This window comes from Acomys russatus, chromosome 1, assembly GCF_903995435.1.
Source record: "Acomys russatus chromosome 1, mAcoRus1.1, whole genome shotgun sequence".
Lineage (NCBI taxonomy): Eukaryota > Metazoa > Chordata > Mammalia > Rodentia > Muridae > Acomys > Acomys russatus.
The window spans coordinates 92,622,713-92,647,243 of NC_067137.1; the positions used below are offsets into that span (position 1 = coordinate 92,622,713).

The following is a 24,531-nucleotide window of genomic DNA, read 5'->3' on the forward strand; positions in this document are numbered from 1 at the left end:
AATGAAAAGGGAGACATAACAACAGACACTGAAGAAATACAAAGAATCATTAAGTCTTACTTCAAAAGCCTATGTGCCCCAAAATTTGAAAATCTAAAGGAAATGGAAAAATTTCTTGATGGATTCCACTTGCCAAAGATCAGATCCTGAACCAAGATCAGATAAACTAAATAGTCCTATTTCTCCTATAGAAATAGATGCAGTCATAAAATTATCCGAACCAAAAAAAAAAAAAAAAAAGAAAAGAAAAAAAAAATCCAGAGCCAGATGGTTTCAGTGCAGAATTCTACCAGGCCTTCAAAGAAGAGGTAATATCTTCAAACTACTCTACAAAATAGAAATGGATAGAACATTACCAAACTGATTCTATGAATCCACAGTCACCTTGATACATAAGCCTCACAAAAACCAAACAAAGAAAGAGAATTTCAGACCAATTTCTCTTATGAACATTGATGTAAAAATATTCAATAAAATACTCGCAAACCAAAGCCAAGAACACATCAAAGATATCATTCACCATGGCCAAGTAGACCAGCATCCCAGACATGCAGGGATGGCTTAATATATGGAACTCAATCAATGCAATCAACCCTATATCCAAAACTGAAAGAAAAAAGGTGGGGGAGGGGATATTAGCTTACCACTGTCTGCTGTAGTATCAGGGGAATGTCTGAGAGCTGGGAGCCCCAGTGAACAGCTCGCCATTCTCCTGAAATCCCTACCCTCATGGTCTCCTGGACTTCTGGACTCAGAATGTCTGTCTAAAGGTTGTGGGCTAAAAATCAGGACTAATTTACAAGCATCCATCTTTAGATTGTTGGTACTCATGTCAGATTCAGTCAACTGAGAGTGTTTGATAGTTTGTGTGTGTGTGTGTGTGTGTGTGTGTGTGTGTGTGTGTGTGTGTGTGTTTGTGTATGTGGGTTCATGTGTCACATGCACATATGTGTGGGGGCCACAAGTCAATGTCAAATGTCTTCCTCAATTTGTCTCCACCATGTTGTTTGAAACAGGGACTCTGGAATGTACCATCCAGCTTTAATGACTGGCTTGGAAGCCAGAAGGATCCTCCTGTCTTTGTCTTCTTGGCACTGGGATTACAAGTGTATACTGCCACACCTACCTTTTTCATGGGTGTTGTGGGGCTTAAACTCAGGCCCTTATACCTGCCCAGCAAGCATTTTTACAAGCTGGACCATCCTGTGTATCTTAGCTATGTTTCTATTGATGTGAAGAGACACCCAAACCAAGGCAACTTATAAAAGAAAGTGTTTCCTTGGGCGATTGCTCTCAGAAGATGAGTCTATGACCATCATGGCTGGGAGCAGAGTGGCAAGCAGGCATGGTGCTGGAGTAGTAGCTGAGGGATTGAAATGTGATCCACAGGCAGGAGGTGGGGTAGAGGACAAGGAAGGGGAAGGAAGGGAAGACTGGGCGTGGTATGAGTTTTTGTAACTTCAAAGCCCACCCCAGTGACAAGGTCAACAAGGCCATACCTCCTAATCCCTCCTAAATGGTCCACTAGCTGGAACTCAAACATTCAAATACATGAGCCTATGTGGCCTGTTCTCATTCAAACCACACACTACCCTTAGGTTCATAGGGGTCCTGGACCAAACCAAAGAGATTGTCTCTTGGAGGCAAGAAGTGTATGGAGGAGTTTCAACTAGCACTAAGCTTGCTTGTTTAGGACCACACAGCTAGCATACCTTGAAGCTGGGTTCAAAACCAGCTTGTATGAAGGTTCTTAAAGTCAATGTAATCTGTCATATAAACAAACTGGAAGAATAAAACCACATGATCATCCCCTTAGATGCCGAAGAAGCATTTGACAAAATCTAACATCCATTCATATTTAAAGTCTTGGAGAGATCAGGGATACTAGGCACATACCTAAATATAATAAAGGTTATATACAGCAAACCAATAGCCAACATCAATAAAATAAAATATCATCCAGAGGAATCTCCATCCCTGATCTCAAGCTGTACTATAGAGCCACAGTAATAAAAAATGACACGATATTGACATAGCAATAGGCTGGCTGATCAATGGAATCAAATTGAACACTCAGAACTAAGCCCACACACCTATGGTTTCTATTATATTTCTTTAACTATTCCTAGATTTCCTTAAACATTCCTTCCTCTTCCAAGTAAAACTTACTTCCTCCTGCAGCTTCTCTGGGAATCCTGGTTTACAGTTTAGAACTAGAATTCTAGATTCTAGAAAATCTTTGATTAAGCTTATGTTATACCACACCCATTTTTCTGAATGGTTTACATCACCAGCATTTTGACAGCTTCCAGTGTAAGAATAAGGAAAACTGTTTAAAGTAAGAAAGACCAGGCTTGATGCAGATGGTAGACGACAATACATGTAGGCTTATAAAATTTACCTACTGATCAGAAAAATACCCTTATCTGTCCAAGAGCACATAGGTTCTCAGCCAGTTTCTGCCTCAGTTTCCCACAGGAGGAACCAAAGGCAGAATGTAATCATGAATGCCGTGCTCCTCACTGAAGTAGGGATGATGCTCTGGAAACTTGATGTGGCTGAAACTAAAATCCAAATTAGGCAAATTAGAAGTCACTTTTTAAGAGATTTATTTTTTTTTAATTATGTGTCTGTATCTGCGTGAGTGTGTGCATGTGAGTGAAAGTACACATCGCAGTTGGAAATGCTGTGACCCCCTTGAGCTGGAGTTGCAGGCAGCTCTGTGCTACCTAGTGTGGCTCCTGCAAACTGAACTCAAGTCCTCTGGTAGAGCAGCATACACGCTTAATCACTGAGCCACCTCTCCAGCCCCAGAAGTCACATTTTTGGGGGGGGGGGAATTATCAATGTATAATGCTGAAGAATTTGCAAAGAGCCCCCTCACAGTCACAGACTTAACTTCGCATCTCAAGGATCTTCAAAATACATCAAGGGATGTTATTTTTTAAAAATCCGACCTGTGGAGAACCCTTCACAAGTAAAGCAAGGGATATGGGTCCTGACTGATAAATACTCAAGATTTGGAAAAACGTTCTGAAGGCTTCAAAGAAAAGACGTAAGTGAAAACACCACCCCATTGATACCCTAACAGATATCTTGTCCCTAGATTGCCCAAATTGGGAACAGTGTAATTACTCTGTGTAGTGACCAACATGACCCCAAACTATCAGCATAATGGAATATACAAAGTCATAGTGTATAACACTGACTTAAAATTTACTTCCACACTGTTAGCAAGAGCAGTAAAATTGATCTGGAATGAACGCCAAGACACAGATGCTGTGGTCCTACAACATCAGGACGGACATTAGTCCTTCTTCTGCACAGTAGTAAAAGCCATTTAATCTGTGTGCTGAAACAGTCTCCTTTGCTTTATTATGCTGTTTATTCTATGTGCACCTTTGCTGTTAGTTATAAAAATGTCACTTTCTGCAGCTGCATCTTCCACCTCATAAACTCAGGGATCTCATCAGTCTCATCTTCTGTACAGCTTGCAGCAAACTACTACAGGCCAAGGCAGGCTTAATCAAAGATTTTCTTTATAATGAACACAGTGTGCAAGAAAGCATGGCAACAGGCGAGCCTGGGACACCAGGCAAAGACTTACCTTGTGAAAGTCTTTATTTCAGCTGGGGGAATTGCAGTGCAGCTCTCAGGCAGTGCATACAATGCAGATTAGCATAGGAGGCCTGCAGACACCCAGTGAGGCCTCAGCATTTGAAGTATAATTTAATCTGTGCACATTTCAGTAGTCTATTACTGGCAAGCAAATTCTCTCTCTCTCTCTCTCTCTCTCTCTCTCTCTCTCTCTCTCTCTCTCTCTCTCTGTGTGTGTGTGTGTGTGTGTGTGTGTGTCAGAGGGAGAGAGGGAGGGAGGGAGAGAGAAAGACTGATTGTATAGCCATAGTTGGTCTCTGCCTCTCAAGTGCTCCCTCCCAAAGGTGTGTACCACCATGCCATGCCTGGCAAAATCTAGAATCTCTAAGATACAAAGTGAAAAGAATTTGTAGTATAACCAGCCGTCACCACAGCTGTGGAAATGCAAAGGTGATTTTTAAAAACCATCTGAGTTATAAGGTGTTTTTCCTTAATACCTTCTGCTGAGAAAAGTTTCTCTTGGTCACTTGGTGTTGGACAGCTTGGGCCATTGGTTGCTGACACACTTGGATGGTGGAGAGGTGGATGCGGGGGTCACGGTTGGACTGCTGGTTCAGAGACACCCAGAGGCTGGGAACTAAGGGCTGAGGGCTGCCGAGGTACTTCACCTCACCCTCCAGCCTTCCCTAGCACTAAGCAGTATAAATGTAGATACATGGCTAGAAGAGCTGTGGCTGCACTGGGGATGAGGTAAGATTGCCTCACAGAATGGAGGGATATCCGTAGACATTCTCTGAAGATTCTTACCCATAAGTCTTTGCAATGCCTTCCTTCTACTACTTGACAAATAACAAATATGTCAGATACCCCCTTCAACTCCCAATTCCCCTAACCTCCAGATGCTTGTAACAGAAGACAAAGGCTTGGAAATTTTTCCTTCCCGATGTCCCAGGGGCGGAGGAAGTCATCGTTGGTACTCTGAGTTGAACATTCATTTGTAGCCTCTGAGGAAATCTAGCCTTGTCTGGCATCAAGAAGATCTTACCTTCAAGCCAAAGATATATTACTTTCCATAAGGGAGTCTCACTGGGGATGCATATCACACCTAAGAGCAAACCGGGCTCAGTAGTAGATGGCCAACACAAAATGAACTCAAAGGTATTTTTGAAGGTGTTTTGTTGTTGTTGTTGTCTCTGTTTGTTTTGGGTTTTTTTTGTTTGTTTGTTTTTGGTCTTGTATTGCTTTGTTTGGTTATTTTCCACCATTCTGGTCCTTTGTATAGTATGGTTTCCAATTTGTGTTTTTATGGTGTGTGTGTGTGTCTGTGCGTGTGTCTGTGCGTGTGTCTGTGTGTCTGTGCCTTTCATGCTTTATCTTTCCCTCACTTTTGTTTGTTCATTTTGTTTTATTCTTGTTTGTCTTTTTTCCCCCAGTTTTTGTTTTTGTCTGCTTGTTTTCTTAAGAGAGAGCAGGGGTATGGAGTAGGAAAGATAAGGAGGTGAATAGGATCTAGGTAGAGATGAGGGAGGGGAAATCATGATCAGATATACTGTATTAAAAATTTGCAATTGACAAAGAAAATCTTAACAGCCATAGGGTGGTGGCCTGGACTCTCGACTAGGAGCACCCGAGCCATCAGAAAACTGTATGTCTTCATTGCAAAGATGGTAACTCAACAGTATGCATTAGGCTGGGTGTTGAGGATCCGAATAATGAATAATGCATTGTACATATGCAACTCATTTAAAATGTGATGTAAAGTTCTAGTCTTATGAGCGCTAATCATTACAAACTGTTCAGGATGGTTGGAGATACAAGCTAATAGTTAGTCACCTATAAATCTTATTTCTAGTCTTGTTAGATACTAGTTTTGTTTATTACAGAAGAAGCTTTATTTAGTTTCTTGTGTAAGTTTTCAAGGTTAAACATCCATGCTTGTCTATTTAGGTAGACTGAGATAGATAAGTCAATTGATAGATAAATAGGTAGGTAGAATAGGTAGATAAATATGACGATGCGCGATAGTAAATAGACAGATGGTCTTCAAATACTTCAGAGATCTACAGAATACGTCATTTAATGATAAAGGGCTTTTCTGACTGCGAGACACATCTGCTCCTGGCAGCACCTCCAATCTACTTCAGTGAAGATGATGGGCATCAAAGAAACACATTTGGCAGAGTAGCCACTGGACTGAGGAACTGTTCTTATCTCTACTGCTGATAGCAGACTGATTGTCCAAGCTATGATCAAGCATAACACTGAGAATTGGTGTTCTTTTTACAATACAAGGAAGGATCCAATTAGTTCTTTTTATAAACTGTATACATTTGCTTTTTGGGTATTCGTTATTAATTTCTCACAAGTAGTTACTACAAGCTCTTTGCCAGTCTTCATTGATTACCCATAATGATATAATCTCAGCATTAGTAAGAGGCATTATAATTTGCACTGGATCTGTTCCTGATTGTTGATGCAATCTCATTCCACCTTTTATAATTAATTCAGAAATTTTTTCTATGTATGTCTTCAATTTTTTTACTTTGTTTATGTGCTAAGAAAACCCATTCCATGATTTTATCTTCCCTTTGCATAATGAGCCCAGTAGGAGAATAAGTTGAAGGCAAAATAACCAAAATACAATCAAGCTTAGGGTCAATTCTATCCCCATATGCATCTTGTAGTATTTGTCCTACTAGAATTAACGTTGTGTTTCAGCCATTAGACACCTTGGACTGTTTAAACCTGAATCCCCTTGTAATGTTTGAAACAAGTTACTTATTTTTTTTTTCATTTTTTGTTTTGTTTTTTTTTTCCTTATTTTTTTTATTAATTTATTCTTGTTACATCTCAATGTTTATCCCATCCCTTGTATCCTCCCATTCCTCCCCCCCTTTTCCCCATTATTCCCCTCCCCTATGACTGTTCCTGAGGGGGATTACCTCCCCCTATATATTCTCATAGGGTATCAAGTCTCTTCTTGGCTACTTGCTGTCCTTCCTCTGAGTGCCACCAGGTCTCCCCCTCCAGGGGACATGGTCAAATGTGAGGCACCAGAGTACGTGAGAAAGTCATATCACACTCTCCACTCAACTGTGGAGAATATTCTGACCATTGGCTAGATCTGGGAAGGGGTTTAAAGTTTACCTCCTGTATTGTCCTTGGCTGGTGCCTTAGTTTGAGCGGGACCCCTGGGCCCAAATCTGCCTATCATATTGTTCTACTTGTAGATTTCTAGGACCCTCTGTATCCTTTTATTTTGCTATTCTCCCATGCGTCTCTCATTTAGAGTCCCAATAGGATGCCTTCCCCTCTGTCCCAGTTTCCTGGTAAGTGAAGGCTGAAACAAGTTACTTAACTCATAAGTAGCTAATCCAATTGTAGGCCTCAGCCAGTTAATATCTCCCATCAATTTTTGAACTGGTTTGCAACTGATCTCTATGGATATGTACCTTTTGTGGTCGAATTTTTTGTTGAGTTATTTTATAGCCCAAATAGGTAATTGAATCTCCTATTTGTATTTTTTTCTGGAGCAATCTGTAACCCCCCTAGCATGGCAGAATTCTTTGTGTTTCCTTAAACATTTTCTCTAAAGTATCTATATCAGAATCAGCCAACAAAATATCATCTGTGTGATGGTAAATGATAGATTGAGGAAATTGCCTGTGACTTATTTCTAAAAGTTGTTGAGCAAAGTATTGACATAAAATTGGACTATTCAACATTCTCTGTGGAAGGACCTTCTAATTGTATCTTTTTATTGGGCCACTGGTCTTCAGAGTAGGTACTGAGAAAGCAAACCTTTCCCTATCTTGCTCAGGCAAAGGTATTGTGAAAAACAATGTTTTAAGTCAATTACTATTATAGGCCATGACCTAGTTAACAAAGAAGGTAAAGGAGTTTCAGACTGTAAAGGACCCATTGGTAGAATGACTCATGCATTGCTCTTAAATCTGTTACCATCCTCCATTTTCCTCATTTCTTTTTTACAACAAACACAGGGGAATTCCATGGGCTGGTAGACTCTTCTATATGGTGAGCTTCCAGCTGCTCTTGTACTAGTTGCTGAAAGTGCCTGAAGGCTTTCTTTTGTTATGGGCCACTGGTCTTGCCACACAGGTCTGTTTGATATCCATTTTAGGGGCAAGGCTGTTGATAATTAGCAGTGGCCCTTTTTATAATTTGTAGACTCAATACCTGTGAAGTCCTGTGTTTGGGCAACGGGCACAGCTTGAGAGTATTCTTGGTTACACATATCAATATCTTCCTCAGAAGCATCTGCCATTTCACCCCTAATTTCATCATTGTCTGTCTCTGTGATTGCAGGAATATTAATTTGAGCGCTCCATTTTAAAAGATTCCTTCCCCATAAATTTATGGGTATGTCAGCCGTAAAGGGTCTCAGCTTCCTTGTTTGCCCTTCTGGTCCCATACACTTAATTCACTATACACTTGGTCTTATTTGAGATAATTTACCAATTTTTACAAATTGTGTATATACCTTCTGAAGTGGCCAATCTGGCTTCTAATACTTTTGAGAAAGGATCATAACATCTGCTCTTGTATCTACCAAACCTTCTATTTTAACAACATTCATTTGTACCATTAATTTAGGTCTCTGATCATTAACCGTTGTTTGCCAGAACACGCATCTTCCAGTACTCTCAAATGCACCTGTATTGGAGCAGCTTTGCCCTTGATGTAAAGAAACAGTAACAGCTGAGCAACTCTATCCCCTACATTAATTTGCATCTCCTTCTTTACATATGCAATCATTTTAATTTCTTCCTTATAATCACCATCTATAATACCGGGATGCACAATATAGCCTTGAGAAGTTAATCACTTCTTCCCAGGATTATTCCTACTGTCCATGAAGGTAAAGGACCATAAAGACCAGTGGTTGTTTTATAACCTTCAGCCTGTGAAGATAGTGTAAGAGATTTATCTGAGGCCAGATCCAAAGCTGTGCTTCCTTCTGTAGCATGCATTAAATCACCTAATCTTCATTTCCCGGCAAGTTTGTTACCTCCTGGCTGTCCAAAGAAAGACAGCTCTATTGTTTGCTGTGGGGCCTTGCGCTAACAGGCCCCTCCTTTCATTTCCCAATGGAAAGAGATTACCTTGTATGTCTCTCATGGACTGACAATCCCTAGACCAATGTTTTCCCTTCCCACACTGGCTACAATACCCTGGAAGTCTTGGCATACCATTACCATCATGGCCAGAAGCTCCTTGTACTTTTCTACAAGGACCATTTACTCCAAAGTGAGTGCACCTGTTATTTTGAGGTCTGGAACTATTAACCTTACAGTTTCTTTGTAAATGGTCAAATTTACCACAATTAAAGCACCAGGTATTTTGATATCTGAGACCTCCAGCTATATCTTGCCCTATGATGTTGCTCTGATGCTCCTGAGAGCTAATATTAGCGGTCTCTCCCATTCATCTCATGGGGCTCCTTGTGCTTTTAATGGTCTAATTGCTCTCTCACATTCAGTATTCGCATTCTCATACGCCATGATCAGTTTTAAGGTCTGCCTGGTCTCAGGATCTGGTATGGCTCTATCTAGAGCTGAACCCAATCTCTGTAAGAATTCTGTGTCGGCTTCTCCAGAGCCTTGAAATACCTTAGCAAAGGAAGTGGTTGTTTTCCCAGGCTCCTCAACCATGTCCCACGCTCTTAAGGCTGCAACATGACATTGTTCAATTACTGCATCTTCAGATTGGGTTTGTTCTCTTAAGTCAGCATAACGCCCTTCACCAAGCAGTTGATCTTTAACAACATTGATCCCCCTTGTTATATTTATTGTTCTATTCTCATGGCTTCATTTCTCCACCACAATAACCACTGTAACTGTTGAGCAGCTTCTAACACAGCTGATACCAATCCCTTCCCATCTTGGGGTATAAGTCTATGCTGCGTAGCCCAGTTACTTAACATTTGTTGAACAAAAGATCAATTCATTCCATACCATACAATAGCCTCTTTTAAAATGCTTTAAATCTAGCATATCTACTGGATGCCTTGTGCCATCTCATCATAAGCCTCACCTCCAGCATTAGCAGGGATATGTTGCACAAAGACGGGAAAAGCTGATGGTGTCTGTGCAGCCCTAGAAAATTCCTCTATCTGAGCACTTGTCTCCAAAGCCCTTTTGCCCTGTCTGCTTTCCCGTTCCTCTAGAATCTTTACAGCCTCTCTGGCTTTCCGTTTTTCTCTGCCCCCTTTTGCAGGCTGGTGCTCTGAACACCTGGTGTGTGGAGCAGGGCAGGGCAGCAGTTGTGGGAAACACTGGCTCTTAGGTACCAGGTGTTTTCCCTTTACCAATGGCATCTTTTGTTTTCCAAGTGCTTCAACCTCTACTTGCAAATTCTCTAGTTGTACAGCTAACTCTGCAATCCTTTCCAGAACGATAGAATTTACTGAACCTTCCGGTTTTCACATCTTATCGGTCTTTCTTTCAATCTTTCTAAAGCTGCAATACAATAAAAAGACAAAGAAAAAACAAAAACTCCCTCTGGGTATAAAGCAGGAAAGAATTTTGCAACAGTAGCTGTGGTTTTGCTGACACCCTGAAACGGCATATTTATATCTTCAAAACCTGTATCTTCCTCCACAACATTAGAAGTCACGTTACCCATTATACCCAAAGGAGGTTGGGTGCCACCTGTAAGCTTTGACCTTTTCTAAACCTACCTTATTTGGGATTCTTTAATGCTTATATTTCCCTTCCAATCCTCCTACCCTAGATAGGAAAGAAGAGAGGTTAAGGGGAACAGACAAAGTAGACCTTTCTGGACTCCGTTCCTGGGAGCAATTCCCCTGTTGTACTTGGCAGGATTTTAGCAGACCAGCAATTCCACTAAAGTCACTTCTGGAACCTGGAACAGCAGCTGTAACCCAGAGCCCGGAAGTGTTCTGTGGTGTGGTTCTCTCTAGGAGCATCTTGAAGTGGAGCAATGAGTAGCCAAACAATACCAAGACCCCTAAGGCCCCCTGTTTTAGGCATATACATACATACATACATACATACATACATACATACATACATACATACATACACTGTACTAAGATATGTTTGAGGTGGCAAACACGAAGCCCCCACACAAGGTGGTTCATCTTCTAGTGGATAAACATTACCTGTTCTCTCACAAGTCTGTTCCCTGTATCACACTTGGGATCAAAACAAAAATGTGTGTACATCCACTACAGACATGGTACAGCCAACATAGAGAACAATGTCACTAGCATAAAGATAATTTGGCTTGTTCTTTTATGGCTGTCTCTGACCTCTGGGGTCTACTAATCTGATCTCTGTTTCCATAATTTATTATTTCAAAAATGGTACATAAGTGGGATTTTAAGAGTCATTCTTTCTCTTGTTGCATTTGGCCAAGACTTCATCCAAGTTACTGCATCTGTCACCAGTATTCCTTTTTTATTGCTGGCAGTATTCTATAGCGTAGCTCTCCCAGGCTGGTTAACTACACATCTGTTAAGTGTCATCTCCACTTTTCCCATGTTTTGACCATTACAAAAACAAACAAAATATAGAAACATTTTTTTATTTGTTTGTTTTTTTTAATTACAAAAATGCTTATGGCTGTATCTTATTAGGGTATTAAAATGGGGAGGAAGCATAAGATAAAAAGCTTAGAGCCATTTGAGGTTAAATGAACTATGAATCATGGTGGCCAAGCTCAAAGTAGCTCATTGTCCAAATGGAGTGTGTTTATGGTATTTAATCAAATTGAAGTGTGTGGTTGGCCATTGTCTGTAGTAGAATCTAAGAAGAGGTCTTTGGGATCCATGTTTTCATTTCTGCTCTTAACCTAGCTGATTGCTCACTAAGCTGTTAACATCCACTTGTCTTAGTGAGGACTGCTGACACATCGTGCTGTGTTTGTTGAAGCTGGCAATGTAGAGGTTCGGCTGCCAAAGCCAATTGTGGAGTATTTTAAAACCATTAACTACTCTATGCGCTTGGCATTGCTGATGAAGGGCTTAATGAAATAAACATTTGCTTATGAACTGAAGTGCCACTGTGGGTACTGGAAGGGAATCTTTTAGTTAATTGATAGACGGTAGGAAATCAGTTGAGGGACACTCAGAAACATATGGCTATAATGGGAGAATGTACAAAAGGCCTGCCTAATGTCTCCAGACACCACACAGCATGAATGTGTCTTCTTGGGCCTCACAGTATCCCTGGCAGAGACACAGGCGCAGAATGGCCCCCATCTGCCCCACAGATGCAAGGAGCCCGCGACCTGTGGGGCACTTCTGGTGAACAGATTTCAGAATGGGCAATAACATGTAACCTACTTAGTTTGTATTAAATTTGGACAATATGTACAAAATTCTACCTCCAATGTATTATAATCTTTTAGAAATATTGTTATCTGCCCTTTGGGCTTTGGTGAACAGTCAGAAAAATTGCAGCTCAGAAGCAGATTTAGTTGGGGAAAAAAATGCTTCTTCAAGACTGGAGCTCAAATTGAATCTCATTTGTGCTATCAAGTGGGGGAAGTAACTCAAAGAACGCCGGAGGGAGGAAGGAAAGACAGAAGTGGCTGAAGCGATCTGGCTGGGCACACCCTTACGCTCTTTTGTGATCTTGGAGCCTAGTTAGAGGCTGGTTCCAGAAAGGGTTCAGTCAGCATTTGTATTGTGACTAAACACATGGGTAAGAACCAAGCTGCTGCGGCTTCCCAGGCTGTGCTGGAAGATGCCTGGCTCTGGCTGGTGGGTTCTTCATGCTGACTCTCTCTGGCCACAGAACAAAGCCTTTCCAACCTTAGTGGCTAATGTCCTTAGTCTTGGTTCCCTAGGTCCCCTGAGCAGTCCCTTCTCCCCTGAGCTCTCTGGGGTTCCACCTGGTGGCAGGGTATTGGGCTCTCTTGATTCCAACTCTATTAGGTCTCTCTTGCTGAATAGCTGAACTTCTAACATGGCGGGGCTCAGGACTTTCAAAAATGTACCATGGCAGAAGTCTCTATATCCCCCCCCCCCAATATAAGACCTGGAACAGATGTTGTTTTCATTGCCCTTTTAGTTAGGCAGTTATGGGGGCAGGCCAGGGCAGAGGGAGGGTGCCCAACTCCAAGTGTGGGAGAGGTTCCACCTTTTTTTTCCCCCACCGCAGCTCTCTAACACCAGCTGGGCATTCTGTGGTTTAACACAGCACTGAATCCCGTTAGCCACTGTCAGTGCACCATCCCCGGACAAAGTTCTCCAGACACCAGCTGCAGGTGGAACACTCCCACGTCACTGACACTTATTTTTCTGGCTGAATTTGGAGGCTCCCCTGGTACCACCTTGGATTCAGCGACTCACCAGAACATGGGTCAAAGGGTATACCTGTTCCTAATCAGCAAGCACCGCCTTTCTGGTCCATCACCAACCTGGAAGGTGTTTTATCCTCTCCGATCAACAGTATCCTTCCAGACTCTGTTGCCTAGAAATGAGTGACGATTTCATTGGCTACTGGTGAAGGGCTCAGTCTCCTATTTATTCTTTTACTACAGGTTAAGAGAGAGGCTGAGAGTCCAGCCTTCTAGTTAGCAGCTCCCTTCGATTACCTAAGGATCTGTCTTCGGCCACCTTCCCAGCATAAACCCGGATGCAGCCCCAAAGTTATTCACTAGTAATAATCTGTAATACTCCTGTCACTTAGGAGTTTCAAGTGGTATTCAAAGCTGTGTGCCTGGAGCAGGCACAAAACCAAAATAGACTTGTTATGACACCATAAGGGGATGACAGAGAATGTGTAACTGGCTTCCACCTACAACTCTGCTCCTTTGGAGACAAGTCAGCTATTACCTTATGCACAATGGATAGGATTTGGGAAGTGACTATTTTCCTGGTTTTGACTTGGAAACAGCCCTCCACGTAGATTCTCATTGCCTCTGGAGCAGGTTCCTGCAAAGCTGGTGCTATGCCGCGTGTGCCCACGCCACAGTAGATGAATAAACAAAAGTTGGTGGCAGCCAAGTGTGTGAGGGGCTACCCCCATCAGCCTGGTGCTGGGATTGTTCCCACTTGCTGTTCAGCGGGCAGGCATTTCCCTGATCTCATGGTGCTTAGCTCTGCCTTGGGGAAATTTGAACCTCCTCATTTTCTCCACTCCACTTCTCTGCGTCTGCCTTCCTCGCCTTCACATTCTGTTTTCCCAGCCATGAGTTTCTCCCTTTCTTTTCTTCTTCTGAGCCAGATTCCCACCCCTTCCCCCAAGCCCTTGGTCCACCCATCCTTTGCTGGCTTCCCAAATGCTTTTTCAATCCAGCTCTTGCTACAAAGCTATTTTAGGACCTTGCTATGGGTTTTTGTTTTGTTTTGGTTTGGTTTGGTTTTTTTGCTTCATTTTCCCCCAGGTCTAGAGTGGAGGGTCCTCTGGGAGCTTGCTATGAATCTTTTCTTTTTAGGACTTCCCAGTCAGTGTGGGTGACATAACTAAAATGATCACTTTGTCCTGGGAAGAACCTCATTGTCTCCATTCAAATATTTAAATTTCTTAATGATCCCAGGCCTTGGAGTTTTATCTCTAAGGAGCATATTCTGATAAGTTGCCAGGGACTGCATGTAATATGAAATTCCCTATGCCCCTTTTCAATAGTCATCCTTATGGGATGATTTCATCTTCTCTCTTGCTTGGGGTTACTGCATAACTAGAATCTTCAAACACACACACACACACACACACACACATACACACACACACACACACACACACACACACACACACACACACACAGAAACTTTTGTATCCCTCCCACATCCCAGAGGTAGCTCGCAGTTTAGCCTCAGGCAACAGCCAACTAACTGTGCCTTGAAGATAATCCTCTGGGGAGTTAATTAGGATTGACTGAATAATTTATGGTGTGGTTTTGGTGAATTAAATAGAGAAAAGATTTTTCAAGGGTCATATGTTGAAGCACCTCCTTCCGTCTTCTCAGCTCTTACCTTGGCTTTCTTAATTCTATACATTAAAGCAAAGCAAACCAGACCCACTTTGATAGATTTAAGCCCATTACTTAAGTTTGACTTTTTATTATGAGCTCACTGTTGGACTGGACTTCATGGAGGTTTGAGTTGCAGTTGTATAGTAAGTGTATGTGTGCGTGCGCGCGTGTGTGTGTGTGTGTGTGTGTGTGTGTGTGTGTGTGTGTGTGTGTGTGTGTTAAAAGCTGAAGCCAATCTCTAGACCTATCCCCCCCAGGCTCATTATCTTACCTAAACTCTTTTTCACAATTAGTCATTCTCTTGTGCATATTCTCCAGAATTTTTCCTACAAGACAGCATAACTTTTGGGCCATTGCTTGTAACTATCCATCTACTTACCCATCTTGCCTGTTGTACCTGAGCAAAAGAGACAGGGCATTGGCTTCATTTCTTACCCAGTTGTTTAATTAGGAATGTACTGGGCACTATATCCTTGGCCCTCTCTGTCCATGGTTTTCATATGAAAAGAAGATTCAGTGGATTAGAGCACAAAAATATTTGAAAAAGGTGCATCTGTACAAAACAAATTCTGACTCTGTCATTATGCACTTTAAAAAATGTAACATTACAACTAGTTACACAGTGCCACAGGCATTATGTGTTGTACGTAAGCTAGACATGATTTGAAGCACAGGGGAGGGTGCATGTAGACTATGTGAAAATACTGCATCGTTTTCTGTAAGTATCTTGAACATCTATAGAATTGAGTGTCTTTGAGGGCTCTAGAAACAAAGCTCCATGGGAATCAAGGTACAGAAAGTATATTTGGTTCCAGCAGTCCAAAGACTAATGACCCCGTATGTCATATATATTCTGTACATTTGTGTCTTCATCCAACTGTGCATTTTCAGTGAGTAGTTTCCTCCCTATAGACAACAGAAACACAGCCATTGTCAGGTGTCACACAACCATGGCATGGTTCAACTGTAGCTCTTGGAAACCAGGTGTGTCTTGTTTATAGGCTTTTCTCTGTCAAGCACATCCTGCCCCATCAGTTTCTCACAAACACAGAGATTGGCCCATGAGCCTGGCCTCTTCAACCATGTCTCACTCATGCACCAGATTCCATAGCATGCTGTTTGGCACTGGCCTGAGGGAGCTGTGATCCATCAGCCGATATTTGCATGTGTGCTTTTTGTCAAGGCCGCATTGTGCCATTCTGAGACGGCTTTGCAAGGCACCTGGAAGACCAAGGAGATGTGACTGAAGCAGGAACATGTTTATCTGTTATTGGGGAAATGGATCCTAGTCATTACTGGCTGTGTCACCATGAAGATTCCATTTTAGCTCTTAGGGTGGCTATATCTTATTTTCATCTTGGAGTTTCAAGATCTTGGTGTTATTTTCCACATGCCCTTTAACCCTTGCCCCAGTCCTTCACACTGCTAGTACTTTGACGTTTTTGTCCTCTCTGATATCCTGCTTTGCCTTCTGTGAATTTTGAGATCTTCTCTTGTTCCTTAGCTATTCACTTTAAGTTAAGGAGCTGAAAGATCATAAAATTTCCAAGGAGAAGCAGTCAATATTGATCATGCTAACCAATGGAATAGATGATGATGATGATGATGATGATTTTGGTATTAGCTTATATTCAGCATATAAAATTGTACTGTATGCCATGTACAAATGAAGTATGCTAGTGGTTCCTGTTTCTCTTTTTAGGGCAGTAACCATCTTCTTTCCTAGGCTCGTAATAACCTCCCCCACCTTAAAATCCCTCACCCTACACATGTGCCTCTCCCAAGTATCTCATCCAATGTATGTTCTAGTATATGCTGGAGCTGGTGGGTGTGATAACATTTCCTGCTCCTTTCCCATTAGATAAGACTATGAATGCATGTGCTTCCTGCATTTTCTCTGACCATCTCCTGCCATGAGCTAAGCTGTCCTACTGTGGCAAGCATTTCACTCATCATTTGAAGAGCACACACATGGAGAATAAATAAAATTTCTACCTTCTAGAAATATCTTTACTGTGTAGTCTTTAAGGTAATATCATAATTTAGACCTCACAGAAGTGGTTTCTCTATGGCAGGTTACAACACTGTGAGCTTAGCATCTTCTCTAACAGAATTCTGGGCAACTGTTTCACTAGGTTGGATGAAGCCCATTTGGCATCCGTAGTATCTGGATTGATTTCTTTTGGCTGAGTCATTTCCCTTCACTTACTCCCTAACCACTTATGCCAACCTATTGGTTTCAACTTTTGCTCTGCTATTTTGACTGCCTTCCATTGTCAGAGTTGACAGTAGGGCACATGCACTAAAGCTATGTGGTGGTGTCTGATTAAATCTCAGTGTTGTTGCTCATCTCTGGGAGAGGTGTTTCTATGTGCCCACATCTACTGAGGCTTTTGTCTCTATGCACTCTGTCTTTCTATTTATATGTGGTGCCTACTTCACTGGAAATAGCCTCTCCTGTAGGAAACATTGAACACACTTTGCCCTAAAATCAGCACATAGTTGTACTGGATTGCCTGGCCTGGTATTTCTAACACTTCAACACTGTTGAAGCTCCTAGGTAAATCATTACTTAAGTTTCTTTTACATAGCATTACTAATTATATCCCGATGTACAGACATTAAGGCAGGAATGTGCCATTTAATGTGTGCACAGTCAGGCTCCAGAAAAGTGGAATCAATAGGATGGCTGGATAGAAAGAAGAGAAGCTACATTATGGGAATTGGGTCACATTATCATAGATTATGAAAAGTGCCATGATCTTCAGTCTGGAACACCAATAAAGCTGGCAGTTGTAACTTAGTTGGAAGGTCTGAAAACCAGGGCAGGCAATAGCATATCTCCCAAGAACTGGTTCCATCATTCGAGATTAAAAGGTAATGGGTGGTGCTCACTTCGGCAGCACATATACTAAAACTGGAACGATACAGAGAAGATTAGCACGGCTCCTGCGCAAGGATGAGACGCAAATCTGTGAAGCATTCCATATTTTTAAAGCTAGACAAATATGAATAGCCAGACCACTATGAGTGTAACATTTATAGAACTCATGGTTCTCATGATTGTCATATAGTTCTCCCTGCTGTATGTAGTTTGTTTTATACATGTGTAATAAAATAAATGTATTTTTAAAAAAGTAATGAGTATTCAACAAATAGTGCTGGTCTAATTGGATGTCTACATGTAGAAAAATGCAAATATATCCACATTCATCACTTTGCACAAGTGGATTAAAGTCCAAGTAGATTAAAGACCTCAACATAAAACCAGATGCACTAAACCTGTTAGGAGAAAAAATGGGGAAGAGCCTTACACTCATTGTCACAGAGACAACTTCCTGAACAGAACACCAACAGCTCAGGCTTTAAGATCAACAATTAATAAATGGGGCCTTATGAAATTCAAATTTTTCTATTAGGCAAAGAACATTGTCAACAGAACAACATGACAGCCCACAGACTGGGAAAAGATCTTCACTAATTCTACATCTGATGGGGCCTAAGAACTCAAGAAATTAAACACCAACAAACCAAATAATCCAATTAAAAATGAGATATAGAGCAAGACAGATAATTTTAACAGAGGAAGATTGAATGGCCAAGAAACACCTAAAGAAATGTTCGACATTCTTAGTTATCAGGAAAATGCAAATCAAAATGACTTTGAGATTCCATCTTACATCTGTCAGAATGGCCAAGATCAAAAACTCAAGTGACAGCACATGCTGGCAAGGATGTGAAGAAAGGGGAACACTCCTCCATTGCTAGTGGGAGTGCAAACTTGTACACCACTGTGGAAATCAATCTGTCACTTTCTCAGAAAATTTGGAATAGTGCTACCACAAGACCAAGCTATACCACTCCTGGGCATATACCTGAAAGATGCTTCACCCTACAACAAAGACATTTGCTCAACTATGTTCATACCAGCTTTATTTGTAATAGCCAGAATCTGGAAACAACTTAGTTATCCCTCAACCAAAGAATGGATAAAGAACCATGGTACATTTACACAATGGAATACTACTCATCTATCAAAAACAAAGAAATCTTGAAATTTGCAGGCAAATTGATGGAAAAGATGATCCTGAGAGAGATAACCCAGACTCAGAAAGACATGCATGGTATATACTCACTTATAAGCAGATATTACCCACATAATACAGGATGACCACTACAACCCACAGATATAAAGAATCTAAATAACAGAGAGGACTCTAGGGAGGATGCTTAATTCTTATTCAGAAGGGCAAATAGAATAGATACCATAAGTGCTTGAAGAGAGGGAACAGGATGGAAGCCTACCATAGAGGTCCTCTGAAAGACTTCAACCAGCAGGGGATCAAAGTGGATGCTGAGGCTTACAGCCAAACTCTGGGGCAGATCTCAAGGAGACTTAGGGAAGAGTTGAGGGATAGAAAGACCTGAAAGGGACAGGAGCCCCACAAGGAGAAGCCAACAAATCTAGGCTCAAGGGGACCTTCAGAGACTGGTGCACCAACCAAGGACCATGCATGGGGAGAACCTAGACCCCTGCTCAGATGTAGTCCACAGGTAGCACAGTCTTCCTGTGAGCCCCATAATATGGGGAGTAGGGGCTGCCTCAGACATGGATTCTGTTGCCCACTCACTGATCACTTCTCTCTGGCTGGCCAGCCATGCCAGCCCACAGAGGAAGAGGATGCAGACAGTCCAGATGAGATTTGATAGGCTAGAATCAGAATGGTAGGGGAGGAGAGCTCCCCCTTTCTCAGGACGTGGGGAGGGGGGAGGGGGAAGAAGAAGAGAGGGTAGGGCTGTGAGGAGACAAGGGAAGGGGCTACAATTGGGATATAAAGTGAATAAATTAAAAATAAACATAGATAGATAGACAGACAGACAGACAGACAGATGATAGATAGTTAATGGGTATTTCATCATTAGAAGGCAAATAACTCACTCTCTCATCTTTGTATTCATCAGATTGAGTGGTACAGGTCCAAGAAAGTGAAGATGAATCTTCTTTGGTTAGCCTACTGATTCAACTGGTAGTCTGTTCTGCAAGGAGCTCCAAAGTCAAATGAAAATCATCTTTTAATAAGCTTCTTCTTGTATTGCCCTTAATCCAGCCAATATAAATGAACTACCACACTAAACTTTATATACATTTTTAAATGGCTTAATTTAAAAAAAAATTTTGGTATATGTATCCATGTATACACGCTCATGTGCATGTGTACCTCTGTGTGTGTGTGCATATGTGTAGAAAGCAATGTTGTATGTCTTTCTTTATTGTACTCCACCTCATTTTTTGAGAGAGTGTTTCTCACGGAACCTGGAGCTCTCTGATTGGCTAGACTGACTGGCCAACCAGCCTTAGGGATGCTCTTGTCGCTATCTCCAGCTCTTGGACCATAGCAGCTGGCTTTCGTGTGAGTGCTGGATTCAAGCCCAGATCTTATGCTCACATGGCAACTTTATCAATTCCCCAGCCCTCGGAGTCAGTTCACTGCTATCACTTGTGTTTGTCAGTAACTAGGTCAAAGTTAATGTTTTGTGTTTTTTTAAAATGGTGTTTAACATCTCATCACAGAAACTCTGACCTTTTTGATGATGAACTTTAAGGTATTTTGGAGTCTAGAAGTACAGCCTGGCCCATTGGCAGAGTGGCTTTCTTGATTCCAGCTCTAGTTCAGGCTCAAATTGGCTTGCTCCTCCTGTGGGTTCCCATGAAGATCCAGAACATTTTCTCAATTGTGGGATGCGAGCAAGGAAGTAAATGGCTGCTCTGACTCTCAGCGTCTCTGAATCCCTTCCCCCTTTTCTGTATCCTCTACTTATTGGCATGTCTTTTTGTATTTAATATAAATTCATTCGTCTCCACCTTAAAAGCTGATGCAACATGAAAAAGCCATAAGAAACAGTTAACAAAACCATATTCTGAGCAGCTTAATACTCTTCTTGGTTTATTTTTCCTCCACCCAACTTCCTCATCCCTTATCATGACAACTTTTTTGGGGGGTGGGTGGACTGGTGGGTGATGCTGATATTTAGTGAGGAGGAGAAAATGTAAAATTGCAAAGTTAACAACAGATGGTTAAACAGAGCCCTTTCAGGAGTGTTATTAAAATAACAAATCTATTTTCCACAATAGTAGGCTTTCTTAAGTATCTAGCCTTATACCTTCTGTTGAAATAGAAGAAGGAAGAGGAGGAAGGGGAGGGAAAATCATGGAAACGCTTGGAACGCTCTTGCATGACCTCCATTTCTTATTGTTCCTAGGAGTTTAATTTGGACAGTCATATTTATCTGAGATTGAATGCAGGAACATTTGTGCACCACAGTGCCTGACAGTTACCATCTCCCCCAAAGGTAAGCTTTCTCAGCACAGACCTCCCAGAGCCACCCTCACTCCCACCCGGAGTAGCCTTATGGATGGGCACATGTCAAAGATGTGCTGGACCAATGAACCTTCCTTCTGATGGATGGGTCATGATGCCCCATTCTGTGTAGACCTAATTCGCATTCCTCCATTCTTCAGAGTAGAGATACTGTATGCATGTATAGCTCAAAGAAAGGGGACTGTATGTAGTGTGAGAGCCTCATACCACCAACACATAGTGACCATGTGGCCTATAGAAGGTATTTAATATTTTTAAATAACTTAGCCATAAGAATGAAGAGAAACTTAGCAAGCTCATGATGACAGCAGCAGTTGAGCTTTTGGTGCACAAATATTCACTTAAGTTAATATGTCCACTTCCTTACCTGCTAGCTGGAGGACCTATTCCCCTGAGACATTCTCCCAGGTAATTCCAAGTAGAGTGAGTTGAGGATGCCTTGCACGCCCTGAAATGATATGCCCTCATTTCAATATTCTGATCTTGCCTCAGTGCGATTTCTCAGCCTACACTCAACCCTATGTACTTTAAAAAATTTTTAAATGCTTTTATTTGTTTGCTTTTTTTTTTACTTATTTTTTTTATTAATTTATTCTTGTTACAACTCAATGGTTATCCCATCCCTTGTATCCTCCCATTCTTCCCTCCCTCCCATTTTCCCCTTATTCCCCTCCCCTATGACTATTCCTGAGGGGGATTACCTCCCCCTGTATATGCTCATATTTGTTTGCTTTTATTGAGAATTTCACGTATGCCTGTTCTTTGCAACAAACAATTGCACTTGGACTGTAGTCGCTTACAGATGCTGGTGAAAGTCTTGCCCACACTGGGGGCACTCCAGCTTCTTAAGCACTCCAGACTAAAGGCCTTGTGGTGTTTAGCTGGATTTCCTTGGGGTTTCTCAGTTCCAGTCTCTCGGCTTCGCTTGTGTGTTGGAGGCTGTATATACACCCTTTTGTAAAACCCTTTCTGCAGTGGGAAAAATTCAGTCTTTTCTTACCAACAGGTTCCATGCTTCTCCTCTCTTCCCCTCCTCCCCTTGGGTCCCTTTGTTGTCTTTTGGTGCCGCTTTTCCAAACCAGCTAATTGGAAGCAGGCCATAAGGTTAAACCTCAGCAAGTGTGGAACAGCTAACTCCCCTAGTGCATTAGGAGTAAAACACAGAGACCACCTTGGCCACATGTGTTCATTAGCCTGGTTTGAGTCTTGGCGCGGTGTTTTGCCAAAGAGATTGACTTGCCAGCCTCCCTTTCCCTTTGTTCACACATTTCTTTGTGACATGGAGATTATCCTTCTCCAATGTGCAGCCCTATATGGTTCATATTAGAGGACTCAGCCTGAAGTGGAGGGGGAACCATTCAGTTCACACGTTCACCATTCACCCCAGCTCTGCAGCGGGGGAAGCCTGGCAGATGTCCTATAATACAACTCAAGTTGAACAACATTGATCTACATGTAAATAATGGTCTTTCGGGTTAAACACTGAGAGCCGGGCTGGAAAGATGGCTCAGCCATTAAAGGCTAGACTCACAATAAAAAAATAAGAACTCAGGGTCACTGACAATGACACTGTTAAGTTGTAAGTTGTGAATTGTACTCCTGACACACCAGGTGGAACTTGGTGGTTTCCTTGACCACCTCGGTGAGTTTGACTCGGGGAACTATTTCACTTGCTGCTGTCCATTTACAACAGACTCAGCCTTCAGCTCTGGCTCCCATGGGTTGGGGCTGAGACTGAAAGTTTCAGTACACCAATCACATGGCTATTTCAACCCCAGCTTTCAATTACCCTATTAGTAGCAAAAGCAATACTCTGCTCATTGGAGGGTCCAAGGCTGTAAAGAAATTCTTAAGAAGACCAAATGCATATGTCTTGTTGTAAATCACAATGCCACGCATGTAGAAAGCACCACATGTAAAGTTTACATTCTAAAAAACTATAAATATATAACCATCCAATTGCCAGGGCCTGCTGCATGCCGTGAATGAGAATACAGTCTCCATCGCCTGCTATTCAAAGCTAGAACACAAGGGTAAGGCAACCAAGGATGCCTGCATGGACAGAGCAGACAAATACTTTCTCAGCAGCTTGGAAACATGAGTGTGCTAAGATGGAGGGTGATGTCTTCCTCACCCTCGGCTGGTAGAACCGTGTTTGCATCCTCCCTGGTGGAGATCTGACACTTCACACTGCTGTAGGTCCTTCTCTCTCTCTCTCTCTCTCTCTCTCTCTCTCTCTCTCTCTCTCTCTCTCTTAAGAGGGAAAGTGCTTCCATCTCAAAGCAAGGGTAGGATGCCATGCTTGGCAAATTCCATGTTCCCATTCTGGACTTTGGATCTCAGAGAAGGATTACAGAGACCAGAGCACATCTGGGGAAAATGTCAGGGAAACCGTTGTTGAGTCAGAGGGTCGCACATGAAATGAGGAAATGACCAGGTCTAAGTAAACCAGAAAGCAACTTTATCCATCATGGAAGGAATGCTTCTAACCGGCTAGGGTCGCAGCTCGGAACTCGGGAACTGGAACTATGGCAGCAGCTAACAGGAGCAGGCTCTTTTTAAAGTGAAGACCTATGAGCAGATATTAGGATACGATTACAAAAGAACTCAGTTATTCTCTAAATTGATGGGCCTGTCCTTGAGCATTGGCCCACTCAGGATGTGATAACAGGGAAAGTACGAATGAGAACGGATGCGCATCCACGTTTGTGGTAGTGGGGCGGGGAGTGTAGGAAGAGAACTGCTGTGCCAGGGCTAGTGATAGCACAGGGAACGCATGCTGTGCACCAGTGTCTTCGATAGCAGACAGGGACAGAGTGGGGAGTGTAGGAAGGCTTTGAGCTAGGATGGGGCTCCCAGCAGATGGGGGACAGCATAGAGATGCTCTGGGCACTTCACCATGTTAATGGCTAGGGCCCTGGTATCTCAGATTGGCTGTTGCCTGATTCTCCTGGGTTTTCTGACATTGTGTCCTCTCTCTGCCCTTGAACAGCCTTCCAGGAAACTCCCTTCTTACCCCTATTTCAGACAATATATGCTTGCAGCTGTGACCCAGTGGAAGCCAGGTCATATTACATATCACATACCTTTACTTGGTCCCCAATCATACCTTCTGCCCAGGCAGACAACAGACTAATGAGAACTGCTAGCTCATGTAAGGAAATCATGATTATTTGCATTTTGAAATTTATTATAATGAGCAGACAGCAAGGAAGAAATTCTGTGTCTACTGAGCATTAAAACACAATTGAGGTTGTTTATAGGGTGGAGCTTCAACTAATCACTGGCTTATTTATATGTTCTGCCTGTTCATTCAACAATAGGATGAGGGAAATCCATGGCAAGGAGAAAAGAAACACGGGGAGGAAGGATGTGTTGAATAAATTACTAGAATCTAGAACACATAACGCTTTAGCGTTCTTTGTAAGAAAGCCTTGACTCTCTCAGGCAGATTCCCCCACCACAACCACCGCCGTGGTACTCTGTGTCTACATTTGCATATTTAAATAACAAATTTAAAATCACATCAAAGTGGTCAGGCTTTTTTTTTTTTCCCACTTGACTTTCAGTTGTTTCAATTCAGTGAGAC

General features: G+C 42.1%; 1 protein-coding gene and 1 non-coding gene across 2 annotated transcripts in view; both read left to right on the top strand.

Annotated features, from left to right (window-relative positions):
* Nucleotides 1-24,531, top strand: part of Rgs6 (regulator of G protein signaling 6) — a 524,737-nt gene that overhangs the window by 171,493 nt on the left and 328,713 nt on the right. The gene's annotated exons all lie outside the window — the stretch shown is intronic.
* LOC127197780 (U6 spliceosomal RNA) lies at nucleotides 17,450-17,556 on the top strand. Its single transcript, XR_007831749.1, has one exon. It is a non-coding gene; the product is annotated as a U6 spliceosomal RNA (small nuclear RNA).